Source organism: Petaurus breviceps, unplaced genomic scaffold, assembly GCF_028583685.1.
Source record: "Petaurus breviceps papuanus isolate PSGF00001 unplaced genomic scaffold, PetGlider_PUasm1.0 184, whole genome shotgun sequence".
In the NCBI taxonomy this organism is placed as follows: domain Eukaryota; kingdom Metazoa; phylum Chordata; class Mammalia; order Diprotodontia; family Petauridae; genus Petaurus; species Petaurus breviceps.
Genome location: NW_027185793.1, coordinates 11,698,904 through 11,719,300, shown reverse-complemented (window position 1 = coordinate 11,719,300; position 20,397 = coordinate 11,698,904). Strand labels below are relative to the sequence as shown.

The 20,397-nt window shown below is 38.1% G+C and overlaps 1 protein-coding gene and 1 pseudogene across 10 annotated transcripts in view; both read right to left on the bottom strand.

Annotated features, from left to right (window-relative positions):
- LOC138161191 (glutamate-rich WD repeat-containing protein 1 pseudogene) overlaps positions 1–20,268 on the bottom strand; it is a 25,250-nt pseudogene extending 4,982 nt beyond the window's left edge.
- Positions 1–20,397, bottom strand: part of FER (FER tyrosine kinase) — a 288,611-nt gene that overhangs the window by 103,361 nt on the left and 164,853 nt on the right. The gene's annotated exons all lie outside the window — the stretch shown is intronic.

The following is a 20,397-nucleotide window of genomic DNA, read 5'->3' as shown; positions in this document are numbered from 1 at the left end:
AAAGTAATTCATACAAACTGCTCAAGCTACAGAAAGTTCTTGCCTGGCACATAGTATGAGCTTTATAAATATTGCCTATGTGGGAAAATATTTTATAATTTATCATTTATTAATATTGTTTGAATCTAGCTTTATGTGGTTAGAAACTTCCAAACTGACCTCAGAGACACTCCAGGGAAACAGAATGGCTATAAAAGAATGCTGAGATCCCACACAGTGCTTGTTTTGGGTCTACCCAAAGCTTATGTTTTGGGTTCCCCAAACTGGACAGACTTACTTGCTGATACAGATCTCAAACTATCCTTCTCTGGAGACTACCTACTGCCTACCTGAGGCCAATCAGGCAAATGTCCTTATGCCTATCTCTGAATTCTGTATAACATAACTTGGAGCTCTCCCCTCTATCAAATGACCAAATCAATTTCTTTCTTTCTTTTTTTTTTTTTTTAAAGCAATTGGGGTTAAGTAACTTGCTCAAGGTTACACGGCCAGTTATTTCTGGGTGTGGTGCTGAGTGTCTGAGCCCGGGATTCGATCTCCAGGTCGTCCCAACACTGGAGCCGGTGCTCTTACTCGCTGAGCCACCTGGCCGCCCCTAAGCAATTGGGGTTAAGTAACTTGCTCAAGGTTACATGGCCAGGTGTTTCTGGGTGGGTGCTAAGTGTCTGAGCCCGAGATTCGATCTCCAGGTCGTTCTGACACTGGAGCCGGTGCTCTTACTTGCTGTGCTACCTGGCCGCCCCCCAAATCAATTTCTTTCTGAAACTATTTCAGATTTTGGGGTTTGTTCTTGCAACTAATGACTGAATGCAGAAAAGTGAGGTGACCTCCAATTGTGGAAAGAAAGGAAACTTGATTGGTAGGGTGCTACAAAACTTTGCTGGAAAAAAAAAACAGTACTGAAAGGACAACTTGTAAGAATAAAGGAGACAGGAAAATGGTTTGTAATTAAGAAAGTCCTTCATGAGAAAAGAATATTGCATTAAAATTTAGACAAATGTATCTTGTTGAAAATTGGTCTGAGAAACCCCAAATAACCACAATTAGGTTAAGCAGTTTAATATATTTTTGCTTAGTGAAATACTCTGGGAACTGGTTAGTTTTCCTACCTTAATAATAAAAGGCAAGGATGTGAAATGTTTCAAATACAGAAAGGCAACCCCTTTACTGGGAACAAAAAATGAAGAAAGTGAAAATACATATAATCATAAGGTTTGAAGCTGAAAGCAACTTTAAAGGTAATCTAGTCCAGAGGTGTCAAACTCCCAGCCTAAAGTAGCTAAAATGTAATTGAAAAATGTTTTAACAAAATAAATAAAAATACAATACAACACTGATAATGTTAATTTGTAGCTTTATCTAAGTCAATGTGCAGCCAATAGGGATCCCTTTCTATTTGAGTTTGACACTACTGATCTAGTCCAAGCATCTCAATGAATAGATAAGGAAAATATGAGGTTTTGTGATGATTATAAACTTTATACTGTTTGATGTTTGTTCAATGTCTGGTGTCATATTATAATGATAGGATTCCAAACATGGAGTCAACTTAGGCTAAGTGATCCCAATGCCCATAGAAATATACAGCATAGGCAAAACAGCTGCAACTTTACATTGCTAGCTGTTAGCTGAATAAGGCTTGTAGCTTTTAGATAGGTCATGAGCTTTGAATCATTTGCCTCCTGTTGCTTTAGGTACATTAGACCCTCTCACCAGTTTGTGGTTGGATAAACTCCTGCTACCTGGGGTTCATCAAAGCCTGATATAGATATGGGACCCTGAGAACTTTTCCACATCTGGGTCTGATTAGGAAAGCCCCTTCCTACATCTGGCACTGGTTACCTGTTTTCAACCAAGTCAATTCTTAGGGTATATAATCTTCCCATCTGAACCTCAGCTTTGATGGTGTTTCTTCCCCAACATGTCTCTTTGATCCTCTAGCTGGGGTGAGTTTCTTGCATATGGGGACAAACCTCTGTTGTTTTATATTGTCACAGTGTGTGTATATGCTTTGTTTGCCTGCTTGCTACAACACATTACAATAGAGCTCATGATTGTATCATTTCCCTTGAATACCAATTTTCTAGAAATCTTGAACCCAAGTATTTGCTTTAACCAGAGCCAGGGAAGCCAAATAAAGTATATTAAAACTCATACATGAGGGGCGGCCAGGTAGCACCAGCCTCAGAGTCGGGATGACCTGGAATTGAGTCCAGGCTCAGACACTTAGCATCCACCCAGAAACACCTGGCTGTGTAACCTTGAGCAAGTTACTTAACCCCAATTGCTTAAAAAAAAAAAAAACTCATACATGCTTGAAAATAATGCTACTAATGTTCCTGAAAAGAACTGGCCATAGACTTATGATTTTGGAAACATAGGATTATTGTGGAATGTTAGGGAATGGTAAGCAAACTACTTTAGGATACAGATTGTAAGGTTGATTCATTTTGAGAAGAAAGTCAAGTCTAAATAAATATAAACTACAAAAGACTTACAAAAATTGTGGCTATACGGATAAACCAAAAGAGGTGGAGGGTTTTGGTTTTTTTTTTTTGTGCTTTTTATTTTGTTTTCAAACATGTGCAAGAAGAGCTCTGCTCTCTGACTCTAATTCACTGGACCTGAAGTGGTGAAATTTCTAGCTCTTTAAGAGCATAAGGTAGCATTATCTTCAGTCATGACTGATGCAAAAAAAAGAAAAAAAACTAGGGGAAAGTAGCAAATTATATAAAAAACTCAAAGTATTTTAAAACACAAAGTAGGAATAACAAAATGTGGTGTACAATTATTTAATCTTGAATTAAACAAATTATGAAAATTAAAAATGGGAAATGAATGACTGAATGACAGAAATGACATGACCCATGATTCTAATAATTTAATCCAGAACATTAACCAATGTAAACTGACTACCACTACCACAAAGAGACTAAAGACTAGTGCCCTAGTCGGTTTACATCTGACTTGCCTGCCAACCAGAAAGAGATAGATGACAAAAGCAATACCAAATCAGAATAAAAACATTTGTAAAATCTTACAAGTAAATATTATGGAAGATTAGAAACTGATCATCTTATGAAGGGCAGTGAAGCAGTGGAAGGAAAAACTAATTTAAAGAAAGGGTGACAAGATATCGAAACAATGTCATCGCAAGGGAATTCAAGGATGAAAATGGTTATCTACTGATCTATTTGCCCGACTCATCTTATGTATTAGGTGCTTAATAAAAGCTAGGTGACTGATTGACAACACAAAATCTTTTTGGTAGTCACCTATACGTGAATTGAGGGCATTCTTTACAAGGCATTAGGGAAAAAGCATGCTTTTGCAAGCAATACTCAGTAGTGAATCACATCTTTATTATCTCACAATTAACTGAAAGATATATACATATATATGTATGTATGTATGTACACACACATATTGCATATAGATTATTTTAAAAATTGATTTAGCAGAACAAAATGTCACCTTGCAGACTCTTTTACAGTAAAGTATCTCTTGTCCATATATCAATTTCATGCAGGATATCTTGGAAGACATGGAATCAGAAATGAACCTTTTCAATGACCCCCTGATAAAAAAAAAAATTGAGACACAGAACAGGGAGATGTATGTTCATTAAATATAATGACCATTACAATGGAGGAGATCCTGCACACAAGTTGAGGAGGTATTCCTTGTAAATGGTCAGGTCCTTCATATGCTCCTATTTGTGAATGGCACTGTGGTTACTGCATCAAGTCCCAAAACATTGCAAAGATTTTTAGATGCCATCAGTAATCAATCAAAGCATTTAGGCTTATCCATACACACAGGAAAGAAGAAGTGGGTGAAGAATATTTATTGCTCGGATTTCAACATGAATTTTAACAAATGGATAGATTTTTCCCAACAGTATGTATATTTTGGGTACATAGTACAAAGAGATGGGCAAAGAGTTAAGTCTAGAGTTAAAAAGAAAGAGAATGAGCTGGATTTTAGGATCCAGAGATATCCATGAAAGAAAAGGTCCATCTTTTTAATATAAACATTTTACCAGTATGGCTATAGTTAGACATGGAATATCACTGCCTCAGAAGAACTAAAGATGACTGTCACACAGGGTAATGAAAAGGCACAGGATTATCATGAACAAGTGGCAACAAATAACCAATGAGGAATTCTAAAAAACAGGAGTAAAGGATATTATGAAGGAATTGTATGATGGGAACAGGAGATAGGCTAGTTATACGGCAAGAGCAAGGGGTAACAGGGAAATAACCAAAGTGCTCCACTGGTATTTTCACAATGTAGTGACAAAGCAAAGGAAACTGGATAGATTTCCAGTAGTGAACTGTTAGGATGACATGGACAAGAGTTGCATAGTAATGGCAAGAATAGATGGGTTGTGATCTACATCAATGGAGGGAACTCCTGGTTAAATGAAATCATAGATCCATATAAATATCAAGAAATGTGAATTTCAAGATGATCAAATATCCCATGACCTAATGTTTCTCACTATATCTGGACATAGGATAAAAATAAACAAAAATTCTCTTTATCAAAAGGAGAACCTGAGAAATATCTTCCATTTAGTTGAGACTTTCTTTTTGTCATCTGGTCTTACTGGAGCTCTTAACTGGGGGTCTATGAACTTAAAAAAAAAAAAGATGGATAACTTTTCCTTGGCAATCATATATATTTGCTTTATGCAATTAAGAGGATTTTTCTGAGAAGGCATCCAGTGATTTCAAAAAGAATGCCAAAAGATCCATGGCTCATGAAAAAGATTAAGAACAACTAATTTATTGTGAGAATATCAAGATTGCTACAATTTAGTTCCTTTAGCAAAATTTACATTTGTTGGTCACTGGGCAAGGACTTTATACTGAGCTCTAACAGCTAACTTAAGATTTATAGATGTTATAAAAAACTGTGATTCTGATCATCCTTTGGACTTTTACCACTTCCATGGTCACTGAAGAAGGGTCATTTTGCAGTCAGTCTGTTGACATGCATTTATTAATTGCTTTACTATGTTGCAGGAGATACAAAGAAAGGCAACAACAGAGTCCTTGTCATCAAGGAATTAATATTCCAAGGGGAGACACAACCACAAACATACAAAATATATACAGTGTAAATTAGAGACCATCTCTAAAGGAGGCCTAATAGGGGTGGACTGTGGGATCAGAGTGTATTAGGGAGTTGGGACATACTAGGAAAAGTTTGCAGAAGGTACTAAGTCTCGAGGGAAGCTAAGCCAGCTGGATGGTGAAAAAGTGGCAAAGGACAGAGCATCATTAGATTTGTATACTTATCAGAGTATGTTATTCCCCTTTTTACCCCAAACCAATGAGAGTAAATTTCATACAGTGCTCCTCTTCCTCCCTCTTTTCCCTCTATTTAATGAGTTGTTGTGTCTTTTCACGTTAGAATCTTAAACTTAGCTGATTATGTTGATCCCACTTTGAACCAGAACCAGTGAGAATAATGTTCAGATGATGTTCCTCTCCCTCTTTCCTTCCCCTCTACTATAGTGTGTTTTTATGCCTCTTTGTATGGCATAATTTAACTTTTTCTCTCTCATCCTTTCCTTTTTATCCCATTACAGTCCCTTTGGCCCCCTTAATAAGGTTTTTTTTTTTTAAATCATCAGATTAGTTCATACCCACACCCTCTATCTATGTATAACCCTTTTAAAGGTCATGCTAATCACATAAATTTCAATATTGACAGTTATCAGCTTCTCATATAGGGATGTAAACATTTTGCTCTATTGCATCCCAAGTTATGTGCTTGTGTGCATGAGTGTGCATGTGTGTATGTGTGAGTGTGTTTTCCTTATTTACCTTTTTATGTCTTTCTTGAGTCTTGTAAGTGGAGATAAAATTTTCCATTAAGGGGCGGCCAGGTAGCATAGCAAGTAAGAGTTCCAGTGTTGGGATGACCTGGGGATTGAATCCCAGACTCAGACACTTAGCACCCACCCAGAAATAACTGGCCGTGTAACCTTGAGCAAGTTACTTAACCCCGATTGCTTAAAAAAAAAAATTCCATTAAGCTCTGGCTTTTTCATCAGTAAAGTCTGGAAGTCCCTTATTTCATTAAATAACCATCTCCTTGCCTGAAAGATTATGCTCAGTTTTGCTGCGTAGTTAATCCTTGGCTGCAGTCCTAGCTCTTTTGCCTTATAAAATATCAAATTCCAATCCCTCAGATCTTTTAATGTAGAAGCTGTTAGGTCCTGTGTAATCCTGACTGTAGTTCCACAATATGCTTTTTGACTGCTTGCAATATTTTCTCCTTAATCATGTAATTCTGGAATTTTGCTATTATATTTCTTGGAGTTTTCAATTTGGGATCTCTTTCAGGAGGAGACTGGTGAATTCTTTCGATAATTATTTTACCTTCTGATTCTAGGACTTCAGGACAGTTTTCTTTGATAATCTCTTGAAGGATGTTGTCCAGGCTGTTTTTTTCATCATGGCTTTCCAGTAGACCAATAATTCTTAAGTTATCTCTCCTGGATCTGTTCTCCAGGTCAGTTGTTTTTCCAGTGAGATATTTTACACTTTCTTCCAATTTTTCAATCTTCATGTTTTGTTTGATTGACTCTTGGTGCATCATAGAGTCCTGAACTTCGATTTGACTGATTCTAGATTTTAGTGAATTATTCTCTTTGGTTAGTTTTTGAAGGTCCTTTTTTAGGGAGGTCTTTTCTCCAATTAGTTAACTAATTTTACTTTTTAAGGATTTGTTTTCTTCCATGAGACTTTTTTCCAATTTGGTCACTGTAGATGTAAATTTATCTTCTACCTCCCTAATTTGGCTTTTAAAATCTTTCTTGAGCTCCTCCAAGAATGCTTTTTGGGCTTGAGACTAGTTCATATTTCCATCTGTGGTCTCAGGTGTGGACACAGAGTCCATGGTGTTTCCTGAAAGTGATTCTTCTTGTTCAGAGTAATAGGATTCTATTCTCTTTAGTCTTGCCTTTGCAAGTTGCTTCTGGCCCACTGTAATTGCCTATCTCCTGTCCTTTAAAGTGTATTTCTGCTCCTAGAGTACAGAGGGCTCTGACCCAAGCTTCTCAGGCTGGGAGCTAGGTGCCTGGTTGTTGGCTTTGTGTGCTGTAACCTCTGGGTGTCTAGACTGAGGCCAAGGCCAGGATTCTCAGTGTTTCCCCTGAGTTACCCTGAAGTTCACAGAGTAATCTGTGGGGGAGGGGTGGTCTGGCACTTCAGATTTCTGCCTCTATGCCCCTGGGCTACAGCTCAGGCAGGCTTTTGCTGGTCAGGTGAGGTGGGGCTTGTTGGGACCCATCCCACTCTTCTCTTCAGACTCCTTACAGCCTCAGTTATACCCTTTCCCCATGCCTCCTAAGCCTGAGGGTATTTATACTATTTCAGGATTTTACTCTGGGTGGGACATTTATCTCTAGGTTTTCTTGGTCAGGGAGGGGGAATCTGAACAGCCAAAGTTTACTTTGCCATCCTGGCCCCTGGAAAATCAGGCAGGTGATTTTTAAACTTCTAGGCTGGGGGCTGATAGCCCCAGGAGAAGCTGCTGTCTGTGCTGCCGCCCTGAGCTTTCTCTTACCCAGCTCCGAGGGATCCTCCCATCCTGTGGTGAAACAGCTGCTAATCACCCTTGGGGTGGGGGAGTCTGCTGGCTGGGGCTCCTTCTCTCTCTGCTGTAGTCCGCTCTCTAGTCTGAGCTGCTGCAGTCTCCACGTGCTCCGCCCTCCCCCTGCCCCAACCCATGTGGGCACTTTCCTGGGCTGCACTCTGCCACGCTCTGTCTTCCAGTGGATTCTGACACTCCAAAATCCATTCAGATTCACTTTTTAAAGTTTAGTGCCGGGATTCACAGAGGAGCTTAGAAAAGTTACTGCTTCCGTTCTGCCATCTTGGCTCCAGGTATGATAGAGCATCATTAGAAGAGCAGGTTTTAATGAGTGTCATTAGATGGGAAGAGTCAGAAAGGAAAAGGTTTAAGATGAAAGTATGGTTGTTAATTATGAAGCAGGCACTCCAAAGAGCAAAGTTAAATGTATGGGTAGATCAGGAATGGGGCATTTGGGAGGTAGTGTTGAGAGAAATGGGAAGGAGGTGGTGGGCAGCTGAAGATGTATAAAGGGTTCTGTACTTCAGTAGTCAGGGTTCAGAATCATTAAGATAGGGAGAAGATGAGAAGGTAAGAATATGTTAACCATTGATGAATGAGTCCTATCGGAGTAGAATTTAGCTAACCTTATTCCAAGTATTGATCAACACTGATCTTCTACACCTGACTTGCCCTTAAATACATCATGCTACCTCAGTGCCCTTGAAGTTTCTCTTCTTACAATTTACAGTAATTTACTCTTTGCCTTCCCAAAACCTATCCATCTTTTAATGCCCAAATCAAGCCTTACACTGATACAGTTAATCCATATATTCCTTTCATGAATTCTCAGAGAGTTGTGTATTCCAAGTAATTTTGTAACAAATTATAAAAACTGTTCTCTTATCACTCTACACATGCCTTGAGACAGCAACTAAGTCCAAATCTCCATTATGGTAGGATCTGTATCTTAATGCATCATCTTTGATGGAGTATTTAATAAATATTTGTTGATTTTCTCCTTGAATATAGGAAGAGGAGGCTTTCTGAGGATGATTTGACATTTGATATTGCTAAGTTGTTTTATTTTAACAAATATTAAATTTGTCAGCAAGCTGGTACTTGGTTCCCATAAATCTTGGTGTTTAACCTAAATGATGTACCATCATCTACATGCTTCCTGCCTCACTCTTCTACTTCTTCTATCTTCTCAGTCTCCCCAAGACAGAAAAGAGTAAGCCTAGGCAAAGATCACAGTCGTGGTCATTTAGCTCTCAAAATTTAGAGCTCATCAGAGATAGCAAAAAGTATGAAAGCAAGGAAACAGCAATTCCTACAATAAGCACTGGCTGTCTGTTAGATCCCTGCAGTGTTTTTTGTTTGTTTTTTGGGGTTAGGTTTCCCCCCTCCCCCCACTGCTTCTGAAGAGTGTGTGTGTGTGTGTGTATGGGAGGGGGGAAGGTTTGGTTATTTATTTTTTGGTAGTCAAAAGGGAGCCTATGGAGAATACAACTGGAGGCCAGCAGTGTATGCGAGATTATTACAGATAGAGAATTGGGCTCTTAAAGAACTTCAGAATAGAAGAAATGTGAAAAAATGGAAGAAATATGTTCTTTTTCTAAAATGGCATGAGCAAAATAAAAAAGAAACACATAAAAACACAAAACAAGAGCTCTGGGAAGAAATTAGCAGTCATTTGGGTGTCCAAATTTAATTATATGATTTTTATTTTCAGGTTACTGACATTTCTGCTCTGTTGTCATTGCAATTTACATGTTTACCAATATATCTTAGTAACCTGTGTGTAAAACTGGCACCACCACTTTTAGGTGACTGAAATTAGGTAGCTATTTAGATGGAAAAGCTAAATTGAGTTTTTTTTTTCCTGATTTTGAATACTCATCATTTAGAACAAGAACGACAAAATTTCAGAATCTCTGAAGAAACTTCAGAGGCCACAAACAAGAACTTCTCTCCTCTGAAAATAAATCAGACATTTTTCACTAATTCAGATCACCAGATAAACACATCCTGAAACATAATTAAAAGTCTTAATGAAATGAGGAAGATAGATCAAAATGACATTTTTAAAAGCAGTTTTTGGTGAAATACATCTAGCCAAAAGAAGGAAAATATACGTAGGGTCAAATAATACTTTTCCCTGAAACTCATCTCAATAAGGTTTCACTAAAGAAAATTAATGCAACAACCTCATTTTTCTCAAATAAGTTGCTGAAAAAATAAGCTGGGGCTGTGATTTGATATATGCTATTGCTAAGTTGTTTTATTTTTAACACATATTAAATTTGTCAGCAAGCTGGTAGTTTGCTCCCATAAACCTTGGTGTTAGAATCTAGTGAAGGTGTTTTAACTTAAATTATGTACCATTATCTACATGTTTCCTGCCCCACACCTCTACTTTTCCTCATCTTCTCAGTTTCCCCAAGACAGAAAAGTATACTGAAATTTGAAAACATTAAGTATAAAAATTATTTATACTAAATAAGTTTCTTATTAAGTCAAAAGTACCAGAAGTACTTCCCATTCATTCCTCTGGCTCTGCCCTATTCTTTTTACTCATCTACTTTAAGCTCCAGGATACCAGGGACTAGCACTGTTATCATTGTTGCCTAAGACTTTCTTAATTGGAAAGTTTTTTTTTCATTAAACATTTTAGCTCATCTTTCATAATTACTAAAAATAAATTCATATATCATATGAATTCATATATTCCTTTCCACTCAGTAAATGTTATATAACATACATACACATAAATATTATAAACACATGTATACTAATTTATTTCTGATGTTATTTCCTGCAGTCTGTTCCAATCTAGTACTTGTTTTTTTGGACAACTTAGATTTTATGTTCTGCTTAATATGGCCTCAGACACTTACTAACTGTATAATTTGGCAAGTCACTTAATCTGTTTGCCTCAGTTTCCTTATCGATAAAATAAAGATAATAACAGCACCTACCTCCCAGGATTGTCATGAAGATCAAATGACTTAATAATTGTAAAGCACTTATTACAATGCCCTGGCACATAGTAAGCACTAACTATATAAATGTTAGTCATTAATATTTTTATTAGCTATACAAAAACTTCAAAGCAATTTATACTAAAGTAGACATTCTATTAAAGGTATTGTAGGTCATTTCATTTTATTTTCATTTTATGATATGGATAAAAATATAATTATCAAATAAATAAACATTCTATTGGTAACTAGATTTTTCACATTTCACTTTGAATATACTAAGAATTTATTTTTAGTAATTATGAAAGATGAGCTAAAACGTTTCATGAAAAAAAAAACTTTCCAATTAAGAAGGTCTTAGGCAACAGTCTCTAGACCACATGGTATGGGGGGCAGGAATGCAGACTATTGTACAAGTTAACTTTGACGTCCTTCTTGTACCCCATATCCAACGAGTCACCAACTTCTGTTGATCTCTATTTCCATCTTTCCTTTCCTCTCTACTTTTGCAGGTACCACCCCTGCTCAAGGCCTCATTACTTTTTGACTAACCATATTTAGAGCTTTTTAGTCCAAGACACATATGGACAACCAGGATGTTATTTTCTAAATGTCATTGTCCATTTCAAGAACGGTTTTCATTTTCTCAACAAAGACTTACTCCAACACTTTACTGTGTCATAGAGATAAACCTATGTGACCATGGGATTTTGAAGGCTATGCCAGCGAAGTATTAGCTCCAGCATAAGTTATACCACTAGAAGAGAGTCGATATGGACCTAGCAACTGACTAAATTTGCTTTCTAAAGGTCAGATTAGCTAGGCAAAACAAGTTAAGTAGACTGGTCACTTAGTGATGAATTTTTTGACCATAGCCACCCGTGACATGGAGACAAATACAAAATGGTTGTCAGTTCTTTTCTGGCCCCCTTCAGCTTCTGAAGTGATAGCGTGAGGGTGATAGAAAAAGAAATATTGTTCTTTAAGATTCACCACCTTTTTGGACCTACCTGTTAACTTTAATTTGGAAGCTAGTACTCTAAAAGTGAAATTTTTGTTTAATGATCATCAGGCAGACATGATGCTAGAACAGAATAATATTAAACCTTAAGTTTTTTTATTTTAGATTTTAATATTTATTATTTATTGTTAAGCATTCTTTTCTTTACAAATTTTGAATTCCATATTCTCCCTCCTCCGACCCACCCCACCTGTTAAGAATACAAACAATATCAATTATATATGCAAAAGTATGCAAAACCTATTTTGATATTAGCAATATCACAAAAAAATTAAAGTGAAAAAATTATACTTCGAAGATGGCGGAGTAGAAACAGGATCTCTGCGTGGCTCCAGCTCTCACCACCTCCAATCCATGTAAAAGGGGACACTGAACAAACTTTGGAGCTACAGAACCCACAAAATGACAGAGAAGCTAACCTCCCACTGACAGCCCGGCAGGCTGGCAGGAATTGGCCAGTTCAGAGCTCTGGGAGCCAAGCCCAGCTCCATGCCAAAGTTTTAGCCCCAGGAGGGTCTAAACAGCCACCGGCCAGAGGGACTCCTGATCACCAGCAGCTGTGGTGGTCCAGAATTATCAACACATAGATGCTACAGTCTGGACTTTGGGATCCAGTAGTTGGGAGTGCATAAGCTTTTGCTCCCAGGGCGAGAAGGCGCTGAGGGCTGCAGCACAGCCACTGCCACATGGCAGCTTCAGCTCCTGGACTGCAGACTGTAGGTGGACCAAGAGACCAGTCTGAGGGGTAATTGCTCTTGCTTTAACCTGCTTGGATCTGGATTGTGGTCTAGGGTGGAGGTCCTGGGGTGTGTAACCAGCTTGCCAGACCATGTGGAGGCTTCAGAGAGGGCACCCAATTAATACCTCTGGCAGCTGAGAAAACCCCAGCGTTTGGTACGAAGCTCCCCTATCTGGTGGCAGAGTCCTACTGTGGCAAAAAGCCCAAAAGTCAAGTAATTGAGTGGCAATATGACCAGGCAAAGTAAGCAAAGCAAACAAAGAATCCAACATTAGACTCCTATTTTGGGGACAAAAAAGATCAAAGCATGGAACAGGAGGAAGACAGTAAAACTAGAACCCCTGCACCAAAAGCTTCAAAGGAAAATACAAGCTGGCTACAGGTCATAGAGGACCTTAAGAAGCAGATAAGAGAAGTGGAGGAAAAATTGGGAAGAGAAATGAGAACAATGCAAGAAAATTATGAAATGAGAGTCAACAGCCTGACTGAGGAAAATTATACCTTAAAAAATAGACTAACTCAAATGGTAAAAGAGGCTCAAAAAGGCAATGAGGAGAAGAAAGCCTTACAAAGCCAAATTGGCCAGATGGAAAAAGAATCTCAAAAGCTCACTGAAGAGAATCATTGCTTCAGAATTAGACTGAAGCAAATGGAAGCTAATGACTTTATGAGAAATTAAGATGCTGTTAAACAAATGAAAGAATAGAAGGCAATGTGACATATCTCATTAGAAAAACCACTGACCTGGAAAATAGATCCAGGAGAAATCATTTAAAAATTATTGGACTACCTGAAAGCCATGATCAAAGAAAGAACCTAGAAATCATCCTCCAAGAAATTCTCAAGGAAAACTACCCTGATGTTTTAGAACCAGAGGGCAAAATAGAGGTCGAAAGAATCCACCAATCACCTCCTGAAAAAGATCCCAAAAAGAAAACTCCTAGGAATATTATAGCCAGGTTCCAAAATTCCCAGATAAAGGAGAGAATATTACAAGCAGCCAGGAAAAAACAATTTGAATATTGTGGAAACACAATCAGTGGCAGCTTCTACACTAAGGGATCAAAGGGCTTGGAATATGACATTCTGGAGGGCAAAGGAGCTGGGATTAAAACCCAGAATCACCTACCCAGCAAAACTGAGTATCATATTTCAGGGGAAAATATGGTCATTCAGTGGAATAGAGGACTTTCTAGCATTCTTGATGAAAAAAACAGAGTTGAATAGGAAATTTGACATTCAGATACAAGAAGCATGAGAAGGTAAACAGGGAAAAGAAATCATAAGGTAAAAATTATACTTCAATTTGCACTAAGAGTTCATCAGTTCTATCCCCAGAAGTGGATGGCAATTTTTCATCATGAGTCCTTTGAAACTGTCTAGCATCACTGTATTTTTTTTTTTGGCTTTTTTAGAGGGCAATTGGGGTCAAGTGACTTGCCCAAAGTCACATAGCTAGTAAGGGTGAAAAGTGTCTGAGGCTGGATTAGAACTCCAGTCCTCCTGACTCCAGGGACAGTGCTCTATTCACTGCACCACCTAGCCACCCCTTGCATCACGGTATTGATCAAAATTAACTAAGTCTTTCACAGTTGATCAACAGTATAACATTGCTGTTACTGTGAACAATGATCTACTGGTTCTTCTCACTTCACTTTGCATTAGTTTATACAGATCTTGCCATGTTTTTTCTAAAACTACCTCCCCTCATTTTTTTAATAGCACAATAGTACTCCATCACAATCATATGTCACAACTTGTTCAGTAATTAAAACTGATAAGCATTTGCTTAATTTCCAATTCTTTGCTACCACAATAAAAAGGTCCTATAAAGATTTTTGTACATATATGTCCTTTACCATTTTTCTTTGATATCCCTAGGGTACAGATCTTGCAGTGGTACTGCTGGATCAAAGGTCATGAAGACTTTTATAGCCCTTTGGGCATAGTTCCACATTGTTCTCCAGGATAAGTGGATCAGTTCACAACTACAACAACAATTCATTAATGTACTTTTTTTCCTTTATCCCTTTCAACAGCTGTCTTTTCTGATAAGTGGTGCCTCAGAGCTCTTTCAATTTGCATGTCTCTAATCAACAGTGATTTGGAGAAATTTTACACGTGACTACAAACAGCTTTGATTTCTTTTTCTGAAAAAATGTCTGTTCATATCCTTTTATCATTTACCCATTAGGGAATGGTTTTATTTTTATAAATTTATAAATATGGCTCAGTTTCCTATGTATTTGGTAAACGAAGTCTTTCATCAGAAGAAAATTGTTATAAAAATTTTTATATTACTTCACTATGCTACCTTTTAGCAAAATCTAATTTCCTTGATTATCTCTTTCAATTATGTCCAATTTTGCTTTTATTTTATCTGGGAGCAATCACATGATTGCCCCCACCCTAACCCCCCTTCACTTCAACTGAAATTGACTTTGCTTTAGTCCATCATTTCAACTCTGTATATATCTTTCCTTCCCAAGTATATCTCATGTTCACAACATATTACTCAATTTTGGTTTCCAGTCCATTCTGTTTCCATTCTATGGGTTAGCTCATTCCATTCACATTCACAATTATGAACATTCACTTTGTGTTTCCCTCTATCCTATTTCTTCCTGTTTTTCCCTTTTTTAACCACATCTCACATCAAAAGTCTGTCTTTCCCCATTTTGACCCTCTTTATTGCCCCCTTCACCACATATTTCTTAGCTTTGTCCCTACTATCTCCCTACTGGGTAATATAGATTTCTATACCCAATTGCTTGTGTATAGATATTCTTCCCTCTTTGAACCAATTCCAACAAGAGTGAGGCTCAAGCATCGCCTGCCACCCACCACTTTTTTTATATAAAAGGTCTCGTTTGTGCACCTCCATTTTGTGAGGAAATTTGCTCCATTCTACTTCTCCTCTCTCCCCTTTCCCAGTGCATCCCTCTTTGCTCACCTCTACATTTTTTTCGATCATCCCAATATAATCAACTCACACCTGTATTCTCTAAATATGCAGACTCCTTCTAACTGCTCTAATAATTATAAAGTTCTTAGGGTTACATGTATCATCTTTCCATATAGGAATGTAAAGAGTTTAACTCCACTGAGTCCCTTATGACTACTCTTTCATGTTTACCTTTTCATACGTCTCCCAAGTGTTATGTCTGAATGGTGAATTTTTCATTCGACTTTGGTCTTTTCATCAACAATGCTTGAAGCCTTCTATTTCATTAAATATACATTTTTTTCTCCCTAAGAATTATATTCAGTTTTGCTAGGTAGTTTATTCTTAGTTGTAATCCTAGCTGCTTTACCTTAAGAAATGTCCTATTTCAAGTTGTCCATTCCTTTAATGTGGAAGCTGCTAAATCTTGTGTGATCCTGAATGTGGCTCCACAATATTTGAATTGTTTCTTTCTGAAAGCTTGCAATATTTTTTGTTTTTAAATTTTATTTTATTTTTCTATTTATTTATTTTTAGTTTTCAACATTCATTTCCACAAGATTTTGAGTTACAAATTTTCTCCCTGTCTTTACCCTACCCCCACCACAAGATAAAACCTACTGAATACCCCTTTCCCCAATCTGTTTTCTCTTATATCCTTCCCCCATCAACGCCCCCTAACTTTCTAGTAGGGCAGGATGGATTTCTATGCCCCGATGTTTGTATATCCTATTTCCTAGTTGCGCATAAAAACATTTTTTTTAAATATTCATTTTGATTTCCAGATTCTATCCCTTCTTCCATCCTCACCCACCCCAACTTAGAAAATAAGCAATTCAATATAGGTTGTACATATGTAGTTACACAAAACATTTTCATAATAGTTATATTGTGAAAGACTAACTATATTTCCCTCCATCCTATCCTGCCCCCCCACGTATTCTATTTTCTACTCTGACCCTGTCCCTTTTCAAAAGTGTTTGTTTCTAACTATCCTCTCCTCCAATTTGCTCTCCCTTGTATCATCCCCATTCTTATCCCTGTCTCCCCTACTTTCCTGTAGGGTAAGATACCCCACTGAGTGTACATGTTATACCCTCCTTAAGCCAAATCCAATGTGAGTAAGGTTGACCCATTCCCTTTCACCTTCCTGCTCTTCCTCTCCACTGGAATAGTTTTCTCTTGCCTCTTTTATATAAGATAATTTACCTTATTCTATCTCTCCCTTTCTCTTTCTCTCAATATATTCCTCTCTCACCTCTTAATATTATTTATTAGATAGCAACCCTTCATATTCAACTCATCCTGTGTCCTCTATGTATACATGCACACACATATACACACACTCACATATATACTTACACATACAATACACCCTTCTCTATACATATATATGTACATATATATTCACTTTAACTATCCTCATACTGAGAAAAGTTTCATGAGTTACAATTATCGTTTTTCCATGTAGGAAAATAAACAGTCCAACTTTAACAAGCTTCTTTTGATTTCTTTTTCCTGTTTACTTTCTCATGCTTCTCTTGCTTCTTGTATTTGAAAGTCAAATTTTCTATTCATGGTTTTTTTTTTTCATCAAGAATGCTTGTAAGTCCTCTATTTCCTTGAATGAACATATTTTCCCTTGAAACATTATACTCGGTTTTGCTGGGTAGGTGATTCTTGGTTTGAATCCCATCTCCTTTGACCTCTGGAATATCATATTTGAAGCCCTTCGATCCCTCAATGTAGAAGCTTCCAGGTCCTGTGCTATCCTGATTGTGTTTCCACAGTACTCAAATTGTTTCTTCTTGGCTGCTTGTAATATTTTCTCCTTGATCTGGGAACTCCGGAACACGGCTGTAAGATTCCTAGGAGTTTTCTTATGGGAATTTTTTTTAAGAGGTGAAGGGTGAGTTCTTTTTGCCCTCTGGTTCCAGAAAACCAGGGTAATTTTCCTTGAGAATTTCTTGAAGGATGATTTCTAGGCTCCTTTTTTGATCATGGCTTTCAGGTAGTCCAATAATTTTTAAATGATCTCTCCTAGATCTCTTTTTCCAGGTCAGTGGTTTTTCAATGATATATTTCACATGGCCTTCTATTCTTTCATTTGTTTGGATCTGTTTTACAGTATCTTGATTTCTCATGAAGTCATTAGCTTCCATTTGCTCCAATCTAATTTTGAAAGAATGATTCTCTTCAGTGAGTTTTTGAAATTCCTTTTCCATCTGGCAAATTTGGCTTTTTAAGGCATTCTTTTCCTCATTGCCTTTTTGGGCCTCTTTTACCATTTTATTTTATTTTATTTTTTGCTTTTTTAGAGGGTAGCTGAGGTGGAGCAACTTGCCCAAGGTCACACGGCTAGTTTTTGTGTTAAGTGTCTGAGTCTGGATTTGAACTCAGGTCCTCCTGACTGCAGGGCCGGTGCTCTAATTCACTGCACCACCTAGCCGCCCCAAGTTAGTCTATTTTTTAAGGTGTTATTTTCTTCAGTCAGGCTGTTGACTTGCTTTTCATGATTTTCTTGCATCATTCTCATTTCTCTTCCCAATTCTTCCTCCCCTTCTCGTACTTGATTTTCAAAATCTTTTTTGAGCTCCTCAATGATCTATGACCAGTTCATATTTTTCTTGGAAGCTTTTGATGCAGGAGTTTTGACTTTGTTGTCTTCTGGTTCCATGTTTTGATCCTTTTAATCTCCCCCAAAAGATTCTATGGTCTGATTGCACTTCCTCTGTTTGCTCATCTTGCCAGCCAATTACTTGACTTTTGAGCTCTTTGCCATGGTAGAATTCTGCTTCCAGAGTGGAGAGAGCTGTGTTCCAAATTGCTGGGGTTTTCAGTTGTTGTCAGAGTTGTTGTCAGAGCTATGAGGAGGGTGCCCTCTCTGTAGCCACCATAAGCTCTGGTACACTGACATTCTTCACCCCAGGACCACCACACAAAGCTGCAACCCAGATCCAAGCAGGTCAAAGTAAAAGCGATTAGCTTCTGAAACGTCACTTGGTCCCCCTATGATCTTCAGGCCAAGAGCTCTCAATGCAGCCATGTGTCAGCAGCTGCAGCCACCACACCTCTATCCCTGGGGGCAGGGGCCAGACTGTGCTCTTCTCTCACCCAGTTCCAGCAGAGTTCCCTACTGACCTGTTACTTTCTCTTTGGCATTTATGGGTTGAGAAGTCTGGAAACCACCATAGCTGCTGGTGATTCCCTCTCCTGAAGTCTGCTCCTGCTGGTCTGTGCCCCTCATTGGGGCTGCCCCAGGTCTGGAGCATGGCTTACTCGGGGACTGTGCTTGGCTCCCAGGCCTGTGCGATAGACCCTTCCTGTCAGCCTATCAGGCTGCCTTCGGCAGATTTGTTTCTCTCTGTCACTTTGTGGGTTCTGTAGCTCTAAAATTTTTTAGAGTCATTTTTTTTTACAGGTATTGGAGGTGGTTGGAGTAGGAGCTCAGGCAAATTCCTGCTTTTACTCCACCATCTTGGCTGTGCCCCAGCTTACAATATTTTCTCTCCTTGATTTGAGAGCTCTAGAATTTGGCTATGATATTTCTGGCAGTGGGGCAGCTAGCTGACATAGCGGACAGAGTGCCCAGCCAGGAGTATAGAATACTTCTTCTACACAGAGTATAGAAACTTCTCTTCCTGAGGTCAAATTCAGCCTTAGATACTTACTAGCTGTGTGGGTAAGTCACTTAACACTGTTTGTCTCAGTTTCCTCATCTGTAAGATGATCTGGAAAAGGAAATAGTAAACCATTCCAGTATCTCTGCTAAGAAAACCCCAAATGAGGTCATAGAAAGTCAGATATAATTGAAAAATAACTGAACACATAGAAATTTCTTTCAGGAGGTGACTGATCAATTCTTTCTATTTCTCTATTACCCTATGGATCTAAGATAGTGGGGCAGTTATCCTTGATAATTTCTTGAAATAGGATGTCTAGGTTCTTTTTTTTATCACAGTTTGCAGTAGTCCAATAATTCTTAAATGATCTCTACTTGATCTATTTTCTAGGTCAGTTTCAATGAGGTATTTCACATTTTCTTCTACTGTTTCATTATTTTGACTTTGTTTTATTGTTTCTTGAAGTCTCATGGGGTCATTAGTATTCACTTGTCCAATTCTAATCCTTAAGAGTCTGTTTTCTCTAGTAAGCTTTTGTACCTCTTTTCTCATTTGGCCAATTCTGCTTTTTAAGGAGGTCTTTTCTTCAATGGATTTTTGTATCTCCTTTTCTATCTGGCCTATTTTACTTTTAAAGAAGTTCTTTTCTTCAGTGAATTTTTACCATTAGGTCAATTCTGTTTTTTAAGGTGATATTTTCTTTAGAATTTCATTTCTTTTCCAATTTTCCCTCTACCATTCATCTCTTTCTTTAAGTCTTCTAAGAGTTCTTGCTAGTGTTGGGTCCAATTAGCATTTTTTTTTGAAGCTTTGCTTGTAGCTGTTTTTAATATTGTTGTCTTCTAAGTTTCTCTGCCAGCACGGTAGCTTTTTATGGTCAAGTTCCTTTTTTGCTGTTTGCTCATTTCCCCAAACTATTTCTTCACTTTGAATTTTATATTAAAAGCGGCTCTGCTAACCTAGGGGTAGTAGAGAGACCCTGTCCCAAGCTTCAGAATTTTGTGTTTCTGTTTTCAGAAACACAGTTCTGGGGATCTGCAAGTTTTCAGTTCTTCCAAGATAGTGTGATCCTGGGAGAGCATTCATCTGTGCTCTGATCATCACCCAGAAAGGGCCCCAGCTCCCCCATAGCCACAAATATTAGGGTTCCTCTTGGCCCTGGAATCATGACCAGCTCCCCTTCTTCCTGGTGAATGACCATCAGCACTCTTCTCTTCCCTAGAACTCTGACCTAGAAGTGCTTATGTGCAACAAAGCTGCCAAGCAGCACCCAGTTATATTCAGTCCATCATAATTTCTTTCTGACCAGTTGTCAAACCCCTTTCTGGCTCTGGGCTAAAAGCTCTCGAAGTTCCTGCTGTCATGGCAACCTCCAAGGCCCACCCACTCTTGCAGAGCTCTGGGCCTGTACACACCCCAGAGTTACAGAACACTCCTGTGGAGATACTTCTTGGAGAAGCAAGGAAGTTGGCAGAAATGGTTTTACTGTATGC